The 15475-nt window shown below is 40.9% G+C and overlaps 1 protein-coding gene across 2 annotated transcripts in view; it reads left to right on the top strand.

The window, feature by feature from the left end:
• The window catches only part of Gatad2b (GATA zinc finger domain containing 2B), a 74443-nt gene continuing 58968 nt past the window's right edge, over window positions 1–15475 (top strand). For both annotated transcript variants that reach the window (XM_028753334.1, XM_028753335.1), the window contains exon 1: window positions 1–106. The gene's annotated coding sequence lies outside the window, so the exon portion shown is untranslated. The remainder of the gene's footprint in view (window positions 107–15475) is intronic.

The raw sequence follows: 15475 nt of genomic DNA on the forward strand, positions 1-15475 counted from the left end.
CGCCAGTGGGGTCTCGATCCCACTGTGCCGTCGCCGCCTCCTTTTTCGACGCCTTCACGGCCGCCTGAGGAGGCGACCTGGTCGGGAGTTCTGCCGCCGCTGCCAGGTGAGGAGCTCAGGCCTAGGCCAGCCTGGACGCCAGGCCGCCCGGGGGCGGCGAGGAGCGACGGAGGGAGCGAGGCTGCGAGAAGGCAGCGGTGGGGGAGGGGAAAGGTGGAGGGCGGGGGGAGGGGAAGCGCCCGCGAGCCGACGCCCGCCCGCGCGCCCCCGCCTGGCGTCCCCTCCCCCAGCCCGGCCCGCGCGCCCCCGCCTCGCGCTCCCCTTCACCTCTTCCCCTCCCCCCCGCGCGCGCGCCCTGGTCTTTCACTTAGGCCTCGCGCGACCCGGCTGGTGTCCCTTCGTGTCTTCTCTTTTTACTCTTTCTCCCCTCCCTCGCTCCCCGTTTCCCTCGCCATCCCCCTTTTCACTCAGTACCTCATGCCCGCCATGCTCCGCTCTTCTCCGGAGCGTCCTCTCTGTGTTTTTAACTCTCCGCCCCCAGTAGTGCCCTCGGGGTGCGGGGGCCGCTCCCTGCACTGAGTCCTGTGTTCGATGGCGGGTAGAACGAAAAGGGGATCCTTAAGGGCGGAGGAAGCACTGGATAATTATCTTTATCTGGGGGGACAGGATCAGGAGTGCAGAACCTTACCCCTTTATTTCGTCGTCCACCGTTCCCTTGCCCTCCGGAGGAAAAGGGAATAGTCTTGACTTGCGTGGGTTACTTACCTTGTATAGCAACTAAACCACCCATTTTCTCAGTTGGGCTTCTGGGACACACTGGATCTGTTTCCTAATTCACTTCTTGAGAGTTGATGGAACTAGAACTTACCCTTCCCGACCAAGTCAGGACTTAGAGTACTTTTTGCCTCCTTGGGCACAGTTACCTGAAGGAGCTAGTTACTCCAGTGAATGAAGAGATTTAGGTGTTAATCGCTGTCCCGGGCAGCTTCCCGGGTCTGTAAAGGTATGGTGCCTTCTTTGAGTTCATCCCCAGCACTCAATTCCCTCCAAACATAAGATGTTCCTTCATAAGGACTGGCTCTGAGGTGGAGGTGGAGGTGGAGGCATTACTGGTGGGTAGGTAGCATGTGGATGCTGAAGTTAGCAGTGTTTCCCTGTCCTCTTCTGGAGAGTAAGGTAGCTTTCTGAGAACCAGTGTTCTCATTTGGTAAATGATTACTTGAAGGGCTTTTGTGTGTATGCTTCAGAGGTGGGAATAATGTAAATTAAATAGTCTTTTAGCAGAGAGAGGCAGTGTTTTTATTCCTACCCAGCAAGATTTGAGATAGTGCTTGAAATTGGAGTAAAAGTAGGTCTGATCTATGAGGATTGGAGAAGAGCTGATACTTTTGTAGTTTATTGGAGCCGTTCCTTTTCCAGAAATTTATAATTTAAATAGACAACAGATGAATGTGGCACAAAGATTGAAGAAATCTTCCCTTCCCACCTCTTGTCTTCCAACCATCTATCTTATCCTTCCTATAGCCATGACTGAAGGTTTTTTGGCCTCTGTATAGTGTCTTTAAGTTGTTGGGGATTATCCTGTTTGAGAGTTGAGTGATTTCTTTATTGCTTTTTCTTTGATACATGGACTTAAATTCTTTCTTGAAGTCTGAGGACCACTCTGATTTATATTTTTGGTGTAGGAGAAGTCTTGATAAGAATTGTCCTAGAAGGAGCCTGGAGAGATGGCTCAGATTAAAAGTACTGACTACTCTTCGAATTCCCAGCACTCACAAGGCTGTCTGAAACTGTCTATAATTCTAGTTCCAGGTGATCTGACACCCTCGGGGTGGGAGAAGAGAGAGAGAATATTGTTTTAGACTAGGAACAGTTTATGTGCTTGATTGGTAAGGAGGCGACTTCTGGTGATATTAAAGATAGTTGTGTGGAGGGATTAAACTCATTTTGAGGGAAGGAAGATATATTTGTTGGAAATAAAACACCACAGATGCTGGGCTGGGTCAGGCATAGACTTCCCTTGTTTTTTTTAAGAAGATAGGTTTATAAATAGTCCATGGTGAGTATTGGTCTGATATAATGACGATAGACTTTTAAGTCTGGGGGCAGTGAAAGTTATGGAAGAGGTAGGTATTATTAACAGGAGTCAAAAGGCTGGACCTCTAGGTTGAATGGCATAGTTTGAGAAGAGATGAGGTTTGTGTAGATATTTATGCTACCTATTCTTGTTTTTGTTTTGTTTGGTTTTTTTTGGTTGGTTTTTGTTTTGTTTGGTTTTTCGAGACAGGGTTTCTCTTATAACCCGGGCTGTCCTGGAACTCACTCTGTAGACCAGGCTAGCCTCGAACTCAGAAATCCACCTGCCTCTGCCTCCCAAGTGCTGGGATTAAAGGCGTGCTTCACCACTGCCCGGCTGCTACCTATTCTTTAGTTGAGGACATTTTTAATGAGGTGAGAGTGATTTGTGCTTGACATCAGTATCCATCTTTATGGCGCTGACTATGACTTCCCCTGACTATGTCATGTCTGTTAACTTCCTGTTTAGAAACAGTCTCAACAGGGTTTGAATAGAAGCTTCGTTAAATACTTGTCTAGAAAAAAAGTTATTCTGGTTCCCTGGTCAGCCCTTCAAATATAAGTCCTGGCAGTAACTTAAACTGTGTTTAGCATAGGGGCACAGGGAGAGAGATGTGAGGAATTTTTTTTCTAACCCTCACAGCTCTACAGTACTTTCTAAAGGCTGTGTTCTCTAGGATCATGAATGTAATCGCAACACTTGGGAAATTGAAGGAGGACTCTTTGAATTTGAGGCAGCATAGACTACATAGTGAGTTCAAGATAGTTAAAGCTACTGAATTAAATTAACACATTCTCAAGACAACAACCAAACCGCAAACAAAAGAGCTGGTACAGGTCTTTCATCCTGAGCTGGGGATTAGTTCTTCTCCTGACCAAGGTCATCTTGTGTTTTATATCACCTTTGAGCTCTTCTACATCACCCCCCTTAAAAAAAAAAAAGAAGGCCTGTGTGTTTTCCTCTTTGTTGTGGGTGGTGGAGTATCTCTGTCACTCTCTTGGTTCCACTAGGCCTACTGGACACTCTAGATTGGGCCCTGGTTAAGAGTACAGTTGAACACCTTTTTTATCCCAGCACTCAGGAGGTAGAGAGGATCTCTGTGAGTTTGAGGCCAGTGTGGTCTACAGAGTGAGTTCCAGAACAATTATGGCTATAACAGAGAAACTGTTTTGAAATAAAGGGGATAAAGAAAAGTTTGAAGATTGAAGAGGTCTCATTGTGCTCAGAAAGGCTAAATCGCAGGATTCCTTGTCTTTTTTTCTTTGAGACAAGAGTTTCTCTACACAGCTTTGACTGTCATTGAATTGGTGCTATAGGTCAGGCTGTCCTAGAACTCACATCCATCTGCCTCTGCCTCCTGAGTGCTGGGGTTAAAGGTGTGTTCAATCACTCCTGGCCTCCTTGTTTTAAGCGGTAAGCTATGTTGTTTGCCAAGCAGACCTCTCTCTCACCTCCATTTAACTGATTTTTGTTTCTACCCAAGCTGTGTAGGGAAACAGCAGCTGTGCTGTACTGGTTCTAGATTCTGGAGCATATTCTCTGTTAGCCACCCGTTTAGGAGACAAGCTAACAAGCAGCCCTTCTGCACTTAGCTTAGGAGGCTCATGTTGCGAATTGAGAAAAGTCAAAACAGATTTGTTCGATGAAAACAACTGCTAGAGAAATCATAAAATTGAGCCATAAGTGGGTTCAAAGGATTTTGTTTCCTAGACCTTTGCAGGCTTTACAGCCCAGTGTCTTTAGATACCAATATCAAGCATTTTGTGACGGAAAGGAGAAAAAAAAATACACACCTAGGTTGATTCCAATTCTAGTTCTAGCATAAAACTGTCCACCTGCTTATTGCTTGGGGGAAATCCCATCAACATGATGCCACAGAGTTGCAGATCAATTAATTTTGGCCTAGTATGGAAAAAAAATGGTTTTTGTGAAAACAATGGCTTTGGGGAAGAAGGTATCTATTTTTGCTTATATTCCGTAGTACTTTCTCTTTGGTAGATTCATAAAATGCTTCAGTACTACCTGAGTTCCTAGGATAGGAGAGGAATGACACATGGTCATTAAGACTTTATAAATTGCTTCTGTGATATGTATTGTTTTCCTCAAAATACCTTAAATTGCCATTGACTTGACTAACCTACAACTGGCCAGAAACTTCAAGAGTTTGGGATTATAGTAGCAAGAGTAACAGGTGCATACTTTGTTTCTGTTTTATTTGGTTTGGTTTCTTTTTTGAGATAGGGTCTGGCCTGGAACTCTCAAGAGATTGCCCTATCTCTTGAGTGCTGGGATTAAAAACCTATGCTACCATGCCTGGCTAGTTTGTTTCTTTTGAGGTGTAAAATGTTCAAATTTCAGATTTTTATAAAAGAGTCATTGTAATTGCACATCTTTGGTATGAGAACTTGTTTGGGACAGTTTCTTACTGTAGCTCATGCTGGTCTTCAACTCCCAGTGTGATCCTTTTGCTTTAACCTTCCAAGTGTTAAGATTAAAGGTGTGTGTCATCCCACCAGTTGTGTTTGCTTAGATTTATTTATTTAGGTTTTTTTGAGTTAGCAACTTGCTACATAGACCAGGCTGGCCTAAGACTCCTCTTTGTCCTCCTGACATAGCCTCCCAAATCCTGGGATTACATACAGGTATGCATGCCTACACCCACCTTTGATTTTAATGAATTAATTTAGTAGTGATAGAATATTTGAGACAGGCTCCCCTTATGTCTGGAATTCACTGTGTGGACCAGGCTGGCCTCAAAGTCATAGAGTCTATTTACCGCTGCCTCCCATGTTATTATTATTATTATTACTTGAGCCTAACAGACTTACTACTTTAAGATTCCTGATCAAAACTGTTGATTTTTGTCTTGTTTGGACTGTGTACAGAGGAGTTAAATTTGTAACCTTCCAAAATATGGATTGGGATGTAAAGGGAATTTATATTAGGCGTCAGGAATAATAAATTCTTAAGAGTAATTGTGAGGGGGCTGGAGAGATGGCTCAGCGGTTAAGAGCACTGACTGCTCTTCCAGAGGTCCTGAGTTCAAATCCCAGCAACCACATGGTGGCTCACAACCATCCATAGTGAGATTGGATGCCCTCTTCTGGTGTGTCCGAAGACAGCTACAGTGTACTCATAATAAAATAAATAAATAAATCTTAAAAAAAAAAAAGAGTAATTGTGAGGGATTTGCAAGTGTTAACTGGAGGGCTTACATTATTTACAGTGAACTTTTTAATAGTCTAGACCTAGAATTATGGAAGAAGAGAATAGACTAATATGTTGCAAAGTGAAATAGTGAAGTGTAAGTGTAGAGAATCTTTTTTTTTTTTTTTTTTTTTTTCTTTTTTGAAGGGGTTTAACTTAGGGGTGTCCCATGCTAGGAAGTGTTCTACAACTGAGCTGTATTTCTAGATCCTTATACTCTTTATCTTATCATGAGGTGTAGCTTGCTTGTGACTAGCCTCATAGTCCAGGATGACCTAGAATTCCTGATTCTCCAGCCTCAGCCTTCCAAATGCTGAGATAACTGCCCACCTGTCAGAAAATAGCTACTTTTCCACACGGAAATAATACAGCTAATTGCCACATGTCTTTCATATAATTGCTTCAGGGCCATATTTTCTTTTTCTTTTTCTCTTTTTTTTAAATTTTTATTTTACTTTATGGGTGTTTTGCCTATGCCAATGTCAGTACCTCTGTAACTGGAGTTACAGTTGTTAGCTGCCATGTGATTGCTGGGAATTGAACCTGGGCCTATGCAATAAGAAGCCAATGTTTGCAACCACTGAGTCATCTCTCCAGCCCCTTGTTTTATTTTTTTTTGAGACAAGGTTTCATTTAGTGCCTAGGCTAGCCTGCTTCATTCAGCCTCTGAAGTCCTAGAATTACAGAGGTGAGCTTCGATGCTTGACTAAATGTAATCTTTTCAATGAGGCCTTATTTCTACCATTTATTTGTATTTTTACTTTTATGTGTATAAGTGTTTTGTCTTTATGTGTTTATGTGGACTATGCATGCCTGGTATCTGTGGAGGCTAGAAGACAGACAGGAGTTACCATGAGGGTGGTAGGAACTGAACGCAGGCCCTCTTGAAGAATAGCTAGTTCTCAGCTAGTGTTGAGTTCTTACCCCAACCCTAAATTTTATTTGTGTGTGTGTGTGTGTGTGTAAATGTCTTTACTTGCTGACTTACTGACCATCTATCCATTTATTTATTTATTTATTTATTTATTTATTTATTTATTTATCGAGAAGGGTCTCAGCTATCTTAGGCTGGCCTTAAACATACTGTAGAATTGAGGATGATCTTAGAGTTCTGATTCTCTTGCTTCTACTTCACAAATGCTGAAATACAGGTATTTACCACCACGTCAAGTTTTCCTAACTCTAGAATCTTACCTTCAGCTCCCATCTGTCCTTGACATCTAATAGTCTTCTTTTGCTCTCTTTTCTTTTTCATGGTATTTAACAACTTTAAAAGCATTTACTTGTGCTGGGCAGTGGTGGCAAACTCTTCCCAGCACTTGGGAAGCAGTGGCTGGTGATCTCCGCATTTGAAGCTAGCCTGGTCTACAGAATGAATTACAGGACAGCCAGGGCTGTTAAGTCAAAAATATATATGCACACATACATACACATATATATTTATATAGAGAGAAAAGAAGAAAGAAAAAAATTAAATTTATTGCTTGTTGTTTTCCCTCTTGTGATAAAGGTTTTAGAGGTGTGGATTCACATTCGTGGTACTTATTTTGATGCTTTGTTTAGTGCCTTGCGTAATTCCTGTCATATAGTTAATAGTCATATTTGTTATCAAATTGGCATAATAGTCTATTCCTACTAAATGTAAACTTCATTTATTACAAAATAAGTGTGATAAATACAATATGGGATTGCAAAATGTTAAAAATTTTATTTTATTTTAGAGAATTTGTTCACATGTGTGCATGTTATGCTCAGAGAGACTAGATGAGATGAGTTACAGGTGGTTGAAAGAGTCAAGTACCCAGGCATGGGTACTGGGAACTGAATTCAGGTCTTCGGGAAGAGCTGTACATGTATTTAACCACTGAGCCATCTCTCTAGCCTCTGTAAAATGTTTTGTAAGCTTTAAAGAATTATATAAATATGAGGGCTGGAGAGATGGCTCAGCACTTACGAGCACTGGCTGCTCTCTAGAGGATCCAGGTTCAATTCCCAGCACTCACTGGCATCTTACTGTCTGTAATTCCAGTTCTAGGGTACATGACATCACACAGACATACATCCAGGCAAAACACCAAAGCTCATAAAATAAAGATAAACAAATTATTTTTTAAAAGATTATATAAATAATGATAAAAGATTGCCTCCCCATCGAAATAAATAATTTTTAGTTACTAAGACTCAAAATCTTTAAGTGTATTGATATATAATTATATTCTATCTAAAGGTAGACATGTCTACTCCCATATTTTATTGTTACTCCAGATATAATACTCCCATTAACATTGTTTCTCTTTTGTGAATTATTGAGTCATCAAAGCCAGAAATGTGAGCATCATTGATACTACTCCTTTAAAATAATAATTTGTATGGATTCTTTGAGAATGTATACAATATACTTTTATCATAATCACCTTCCATTTCCCCTCTCCAATTCCCTCTCTCTTTGTATTTTTTCTTTGAGACAGGGCCTAACTATGTAAACCAGGCTGGTGTTGAATTCGTCTTCTTGCCTCAGCCTCTTAAATTCGAGAAATATTTAGTTTACTTGTACCATTAGGCCCATTACTTTTATTTGTTATTTTGTGTATATTTCTCAATCTTTGGTTTCTTCTGAATCTTCACTAATCATGTCCATCACTGAAATTCTGATAAAGAATATTTCCACAAAGCCTTTTGTTTGATTATATGTGGATTTTTGGAGGGGAAGGTGGGGGTTTCTAGAAAAGTTTTCTCTGTGTAACATTGGCTGTCCTAGAACTTATTCTGTAGAGCTGATTGGCTTTGAACTCACAGAGATTCACCTGCCTCTGCTCCCTGAGTGCTGGAATTAAAGGCATAGTGTCTGGTCTGTGTGTTTTGAGATAGATTCTGTAGCCCAGGATGGATATGTGTGGGAGAATGACCTCAAATCTGATCTTCCTTCCTTTACTTCCAACTGCTGTGTGCCCCTAGGTTCTCGTTGGCTAACTGTTTTGAGATTTGATCTCATTATTTAGACCAGACTGGCCTAGAACTTAATATGTAGACCAAGCTGGCTTCAAACTTTGAGCAATTTGTTTGACTATTTTCTGAGTGCTAGGATTACTGACATGTACTACCAGACTGGGCACCATGATCTTTTATAATCCTTTTTAGTCTTGGTGCATTCCCCCTTTTCCTTTTGGAGGTAAAGTCTCACTGTGGTCAAGGCTGGCTCAGAGGTTTATATTTCCTAGGCCATCTTTTAACTTTTAATAAAGTATTTTTGCTTTGATCTCCTGAGGGCTGGGTTTGCAAGCATGAACCACTGTAGTTGACTTATTCTTGTTCTCTTTTAAACTCTAATCATATTGTCTTTGAAGTATTCTCCTAAATACCTGAACAGTCTACATATTTTTGTTAAAAATATTCAGTAGTTCCCACTCATTGAAAAGATAAAATTTAAACTTGCTTAGCATTTAAGGCCATTTATGATCTTGACCTTTGCCTTTTTATCCAGTATGTCTTTTCTTCATTACAGTTAATATGTGAATAAATACAGTTTATAATTCTCAGATCAGTCTCCAAATCTCAACTTAAACGCTGCTTTCTCTGGAAAGCCTTTTCTTAATTTCCTGTAAAGATTTAAATACATTTTCTTTTATTTCACTATACTTTATATTTCTTGCCTACCCTCGTAGTCTGATAGCATCTTAAAAGCAAAATACAGTGGTTCAGTTAAAAGCATTGGTTGCTCTTTCAGAGGACCCAAGTTTAATTGACAGAACCCACAAGGTGGTTTACAACTGCCTGTGACTCCAGTCCCATGGGATCTGATGCCCTCTTTTGGCCTGCTTGGTCACTGCATGCATATAGTGCACAGACATTCATGCCAACAAAACATCTACAAATATACAATAATAAAATACAAAATCGTGCCTAAAATGCTATTTTCTAAAAGGTATTCAGGAACATTTGTTGCATAAACAAACATTCCTGTAGGTTGAGAAAATGTTTCATAAATTTAGAAGATGCCCCTTTTGAAGGACTATTGTTTTTTCCATATATAGTTTGCGTGATCTGTTGCCTGTGTCCTGGACTATTTGCTGCCTGACCCTGCCTGCCCTTAGGGGTTGGAGGTGAGGTGGTACAGAGTCAACGACACAGACTCCAGGAGCACACGAAAAACACTACAGCAAGCTCATCTGAGCACTGCTGCAAGCTCCTTTAATACCCTCCACCTGTGCCCCATTGATCCCAAGAAAGCATCGATTCTAAACAGCAGTTCCTTGGCTGGCATTGTCTGTACCAGCAATTCTTGGTCTCTCAGGCAGTCCTTATTTAGGTCCTCTTGCAGGAGATGCTTTTGCGGCTGCACAGCCCCCAGCGTTTACATAGAGGCAGCCTGCTGTTCCTGCTACATACCCACCCTTTCGTTTTTTAGATTTTGACAGCCTAGTGAGAGCTTGGGTGCCATTGCCTTGACATTGTTGACCCCACCTTGGAGGATTCCCAATACATTGGACTGTACCTTTCTTAGGTTGTCCTGTCTTCCAGGATCTTACCCATCGTTGACTACCAGCCCTCAAAGAGATACCACTCCAGAGGCATGTCACACAAGGGAGAGATGAGGAACAACCTATATGGTGTTCTCATGGATCTCTGCCATCCATGTTTTGATTACTTCCTTAGGGGGCGCTGCAATTGGGATTTTTGAGAGCCATCAGCACCTGGAGGGTTGCCTTACTTATGGAACATTACCTGGAAATATGCTGTGCAAGATCCTTAAAATAATTATTAGTATGACAGTTCCTCCCATCATAGCATAAGTGACTATCCACGAAGGGTCAAACAGCATCTTATATTGTCCCACACTTTTCCCAAGAATCTGGCATCTAGGGGGAGAACACAGATACAGTGGTCACATTGAGGTTGGCTATGTTCTCCCTTAACAGCACAGAATAGTTAAGAATTTGTCTGACCAGGTACCTTTAAGATATTGAGCCAACTATTGTTGGCTTCAGTGGTGTTATGCACCTAGTAAGGGGTTAGGCAGATTGAGTGAAACCTGGGGTCCCATGCCAATAAAGACATGTCCTTAACAAGGGCCAACTCTTCTGCAAGCAAGTCAATCTGTTGTAAAAGTGGATGTTGATTTAGTACCTACTGTGCCTGTAGCACCTCAGCTGACTTAGAGACTACAGCATTAACAGTCTCTGCCATAATGGCTGTCAGAATCAAGGCAACAGCAGCTGTTGTTGCCCCGGCAATGCCTTCAATGATGGCAGCTGTAATACCAAAATCTCTCTTTCCCCAGTGTAAGGGTTGTGAGTGAGTCTGGGCCATCAGAGTGACAGCATGAAAGTGGGTGGTGTTTACCAACAGGCATCCATGAGGCTAGTTCCCTCATCAGGATAGCTATTGTTGAATACTCCATCCAGCAGGTGGTCAGGAGACATTTCTCATTAAAATAGTTAAGGCTGTCTCTGACAATGGTGGTATTAGTGAGCAGAAAGAAACAGGGAGGTTGGACACAGTCGAGGATGGCTTTCCAATCTGCCTGTCAATGGTCACATTCATAGGGGTTGCCCCATTCCACATTTTCGAGAACCAGTTTATGCGGAAATACATCCCATTAAAGAGACAGCCACCTTTTAGGAAGAATAAGGGGATATAAATCAAGACAATTAAAGGGGCCACATAAATCCCAATTTCCATAATGGGGTCATATCAGAATCTAATGGGATCCCTGTTAACATAGGGAGTAATATTGGAAGCATCATGTGAGGTAAACCTCCATGTACCAAGTGTGAGGTTAGATGATATCAGGTAGTCCCCAGCGAATTTTACACCTAGTACAGGCTGGCGGTGCTCCTAAGGGATAGGAAGTCCCACAGAAGTGGGCATTTGAGGGACCCTTGGACAGTGAGACAGGGATGGACTTGATATGCTTGGGGGATCCTTGGGGGATTTGTAATCAGTAAGGGGAATGTGATTTTCTGTGCCTAACATGGTGCCATAAGTTAGATTACCATGAAAGTCCCTTGTGGTCATATTGTGTAGCTGAATACAAGAGCCGACAGAGGAGACATTGGTGGTAAAGCAGAGAATTTCCTCCATGAGCCAGGTGCTTTCTAATCGTCGTGTAGTAGTGACTAAGTCCATGAAGGGCAAACCCAAACTTACATTGGAAGAGAAATCTTGGTTGAGTCACTGGATTTTTTTGTTTGTTTTTTTGGTTTTTCAAGACAAGTTTTCTCTCTATACCCCTGGCTGCCCTGGAACTCACTCTGTAGACTCAGAGATCTGTCAGCCTCAAATTCCCAAGTACTGGGATTAAAGGTGTGCACCACCACTGCCTGGCTGTCACTTGATATCTTTAAGCCTTAATTTCCTAAATTTAGAAATGATGAGTACTATTTTAGTAAGTTTCTGTGTTAATAAAAATTATGCATGTTGCATTGTTTTGTGAACTATAAAGCACCTTAAGATTTTTGTTTCTAATTATGTTTAGAGCTAGAGAAATGGCATAGTAGTTAAGAGCATTTGCTGCTCTTCTGAAGGGCCTGAGTTGGTTCTTAATACCTGTATTGGATGGCTCCTCACCTGTAGTTCAACACTAGGCGATTTGACACCTTTTTCTGACCTCTTTACACATGTGCCATGCACATGCACACACATCTTTTTTAAAGGGGAGGGGTTCCCCATGCATGAGTGTGTATCTTTTTCTGCCTGTTTGTGCATGGATGCAGGTTTCTGTGGAGGTTAGAGGTGTCATATTCCTCTGGAGCTGGAGTTAATGGGCAGTTGTAATTGCCTAATAAAAGTATTAGGACCCAAACTCAGGTTTTCTGCAAGAGCAGTATGTACTATTAACTGCTGAGCCATCTCTTTAGCTTAGAACTTTTTTTTATTTCTTTTGGTTTTTCAAGATTGGGTTTTTCTGTATAACAGTCTTTGTTGTCTTGGAACTAGCTCTGTAGCTCAGGCTGGCCTTGAACTCTCAGAGATCTACCTGATTTTGCCTCCCAAGTGCTGGGATTAAGTAAATGCACTACTATGCCTGGCTTTTTTTTTTTTTTTTTTTTTTTTTTTTTTTTTGGGAGACAGGGTTTCTCTGGGTAGCCCTGGCTGTCCTGGAACTCACTTTGTAGACCAGGCTGGCCTCTAACTCAGAAATTCACCTGCCTCTGCCTCTCAAGTGCTGGGACTAAAGGTGTGCGCCACCGCTGCCCGGCGCCTGGCTTGTTTATACAGGGTTTTACTATGTACATACACACACAGAGCCCAGATTCTTCTGATATTATTTCTCTTACTACATTTATTTAATTGTGGAGTGGGGAAGAGGTGTGTGCTTGTATGGAGGATATAGAACAACTTGCAGGAGTTGATTTCCTTCCTGAGTTTTAGGGATTGAACTCAGGCCATCAGACTTAGTAGCAGGCATCTTGCTGGCTCCACGTAGATTGTTTTGAATTCATGCTTCTCTTCCCTCAGCCTCCTGAGTGTCGGGGTCATCAGTGTCATCCATTATGGCTAGCTTACCCCACTCCTTTCCCAAATATTTTAAATTGATGCTTAACTCTGCACCTTCAGTTTTAGTAGCTATTCCCATTTGACTTTATATAATGTATTAATATTGAACTGAAAGCTTTTCAAGGAATATGGGCAAGTGGAAAATGACCTTTTACAGCAGTGTTTTGTAGTTGGCAGGAATATGGCAGTTGTATCTTGAAGAACCTTGAGGGTTCTAAGGAGTACTAAATAGTCGTGACTTATTTGAAATCTAGATCTAATGAGGTATTTTACATATATACCAAACACATAATAAAACTTCATGAAAAAAAAAAAGAGGGGCTAAAGAGATAGCTCAGTGGCTAACAGGGCTTGCTGTAGAAGGCTTTGTGTTTTGCCAACCACCTTTGGCAGCTCACAGCTGACTATAATTCCAATTTTAGGACTGAGCTTCCTCTACTGGTCTCCAGTACCTTCATAAGGATATGTTATGTAAGCACATAGACAGATACACAAATAAATAAAAGGATAAATCTTTTTTCTTTTTTCTTTTTTAAAGACAGGGTTTCTCTGTGTATCCCTGGCTCTCCTAGGTCTTGATCTGTAGGCCAGGCTGGCCTTGAATTCAGAGATCCACCTGCCTTTGCCTGCCATGTTCTGGCATTAAAGGCATGCATTACTACTGCCTGGCAAAATCTTAAAAAACAAAAAAACAACAGGCTTCAGGCATGGTGGCACATTCTTGTATTCTCAGTTTTCAGGAGCCAAAGTCAGAATGATAGATACAAGTTTGAGGCTAGCCTGGTAAACAAGATGAGTTGGGGCCTTCTCTCAGAAAAAAAAATAGAGCAAACAACCACCAAACCCAAATGTCTGTAATTGCTTTTTCTAAAAAGTGTATATTTTTAAGTGTGTGTGTGTGTCTGTCTGTCTGTCTGTCTGTCTGTGTCTATGTCTTTCTTTGTGGGTTATGGACATTTGACAGTAGGTGCCTCTATTGGGGTTAAAGGTATAGGCCACCATGCTTGAAGAAGTTTTGCTTTTTTAAAAAAGTTAATAGCAAACTTAGCATACAGGTTTCTGGATATGTGGAAAATGTGTAAAATATAGTAGCTATCATTTTAGCCTTTTAAAGTGCACAGCTTAGCAGAGGTATGATTCTAGAGCATCTTCTTCTTTTTCTTCTTTTATCTCTCTACTTTATTTTTGAGACAATTTTTCTTCTCTGAACTTGGAGCTTACTAATTGGCCAGACTTGGTCGCCAGGGACCTCTAGGAAAAACCATGTTATCCTAGACCCCACTCATGCTGGGGATATGAAGTTGCACTATCTCATCTCCCCATCCCTGATTCTTCCATGATTTTAGAATTTTTTAGTGTGTATCAATCTGGCCTCTACCTATACACTGTGGCATGTACTCCACCATACAGTTCTGAAAAATAAAAGATAAATCCTGTGCTTTCTGAGGATATCCCTGAACTTCTAATCTTCTTGCTATTATACTTACAGAGCCCTGAAATTTACCACTATACCTGGCTTATGATTAGCTGGGAATGAAATCCTTTAACCTTGCTAGGCAAGCATTCTACCATTTGAGATACATCTCTAACCCTGTCTATGTCATAATTTTATCTTGTTCTTCAGACCTATTGTTTGGAATAATAAAAACAGTTTTCATAGAAGATCTACACATGACTTGTTAATTCACAAATTAATCTCATCATTACTAACCAAAATAAATGCAAATGAAAGTTAAACACAAAAAGAAAATGAGATAGCAAAAAAGAATCTTAGCACAAAGTTACTTTGGATATAAAAAGCAATCAGCAAGGCTGGAGATATAGCTCAGTAGTAGTATAGGCAAGTACCTGGGTTCTAGTCCCTGTACTAAAAACCAGTGCTTTTATGTTTTTGTCTAAGAAATTATGGGTGTTTTAGGATTTTTTTTGTTTTGAGACAGGGTCTTATTTGTATTATTTGGTTATTATTTTGTATTATTTGGTTTAGAACTCAAAGGGAGTCCATCTGTCTCTGCCTCCTCAGTGCTGGGATTAAAGGCATGTGTATCACTAGGCATGAAATTTATGAATGTATACATGGAATTACATGATTTTTTCTGAACTCAGAGGTTAATATTTTGGTTGCTGTTGGGAGTTCCTTGTCTATGAAAATACTTATCTCTTAAGGCTTTCAAGTTAATGTTTTTGTTGTCCTTTCTACTTCCATTTTGCTTTAAATCAAACCTGTGAGTTTCCTGTGGGGCACGTATCAGATGTCATGCCTATCAGATATTTATATGATTCCTAACAGCAAAATTACAGTTATGAAGTAGTAACTAAATAATTTTATGGTTGGGAGTCACCACAACATGAGAAACTGTGTTAAAGCATTGTTGGAGCATTAGGAAGGTTGAGAATCTCTACTTTACATTGTGCCCTTTATTTTACTTCCCTGTTGGAATGTAGAATTTTGAGAGATACTTTTCTAATTTTTAATTTTAAAAATTTGCTCCCCAATCATCTCATTTAGTTAGCATTTCTTCCCCCCCTTTTAAAGATGAGTGACTGATACTGACTGAATAAAAAAAAAAAAACTTTAAAACTTTTTGTATAAAAAGGAGTGGGAAGGGCTGGAGAGATGGCTCAGTGGTTAAGAGCACTGACTGCACTTCCAGAGGTCCTGAGTTCAAATCCCAGCAACCACATGGTGGCTCA

This window comes from Grammomys surdaster, unplaced genomic scaffold (genome assembly GCF_004785775.1).
Source record: "Grammomys surdaster isolate TR1022 unplaced genomic scaffold, NIH_TR_1.0 125946, whole genome shotgun sequence".
Taxonomy (NCBI): Eukaryota; Metazoa; Chordata; class Mammalia; order Rodentia; family Muridae; genus Grammomys; species Grammomys surdaster.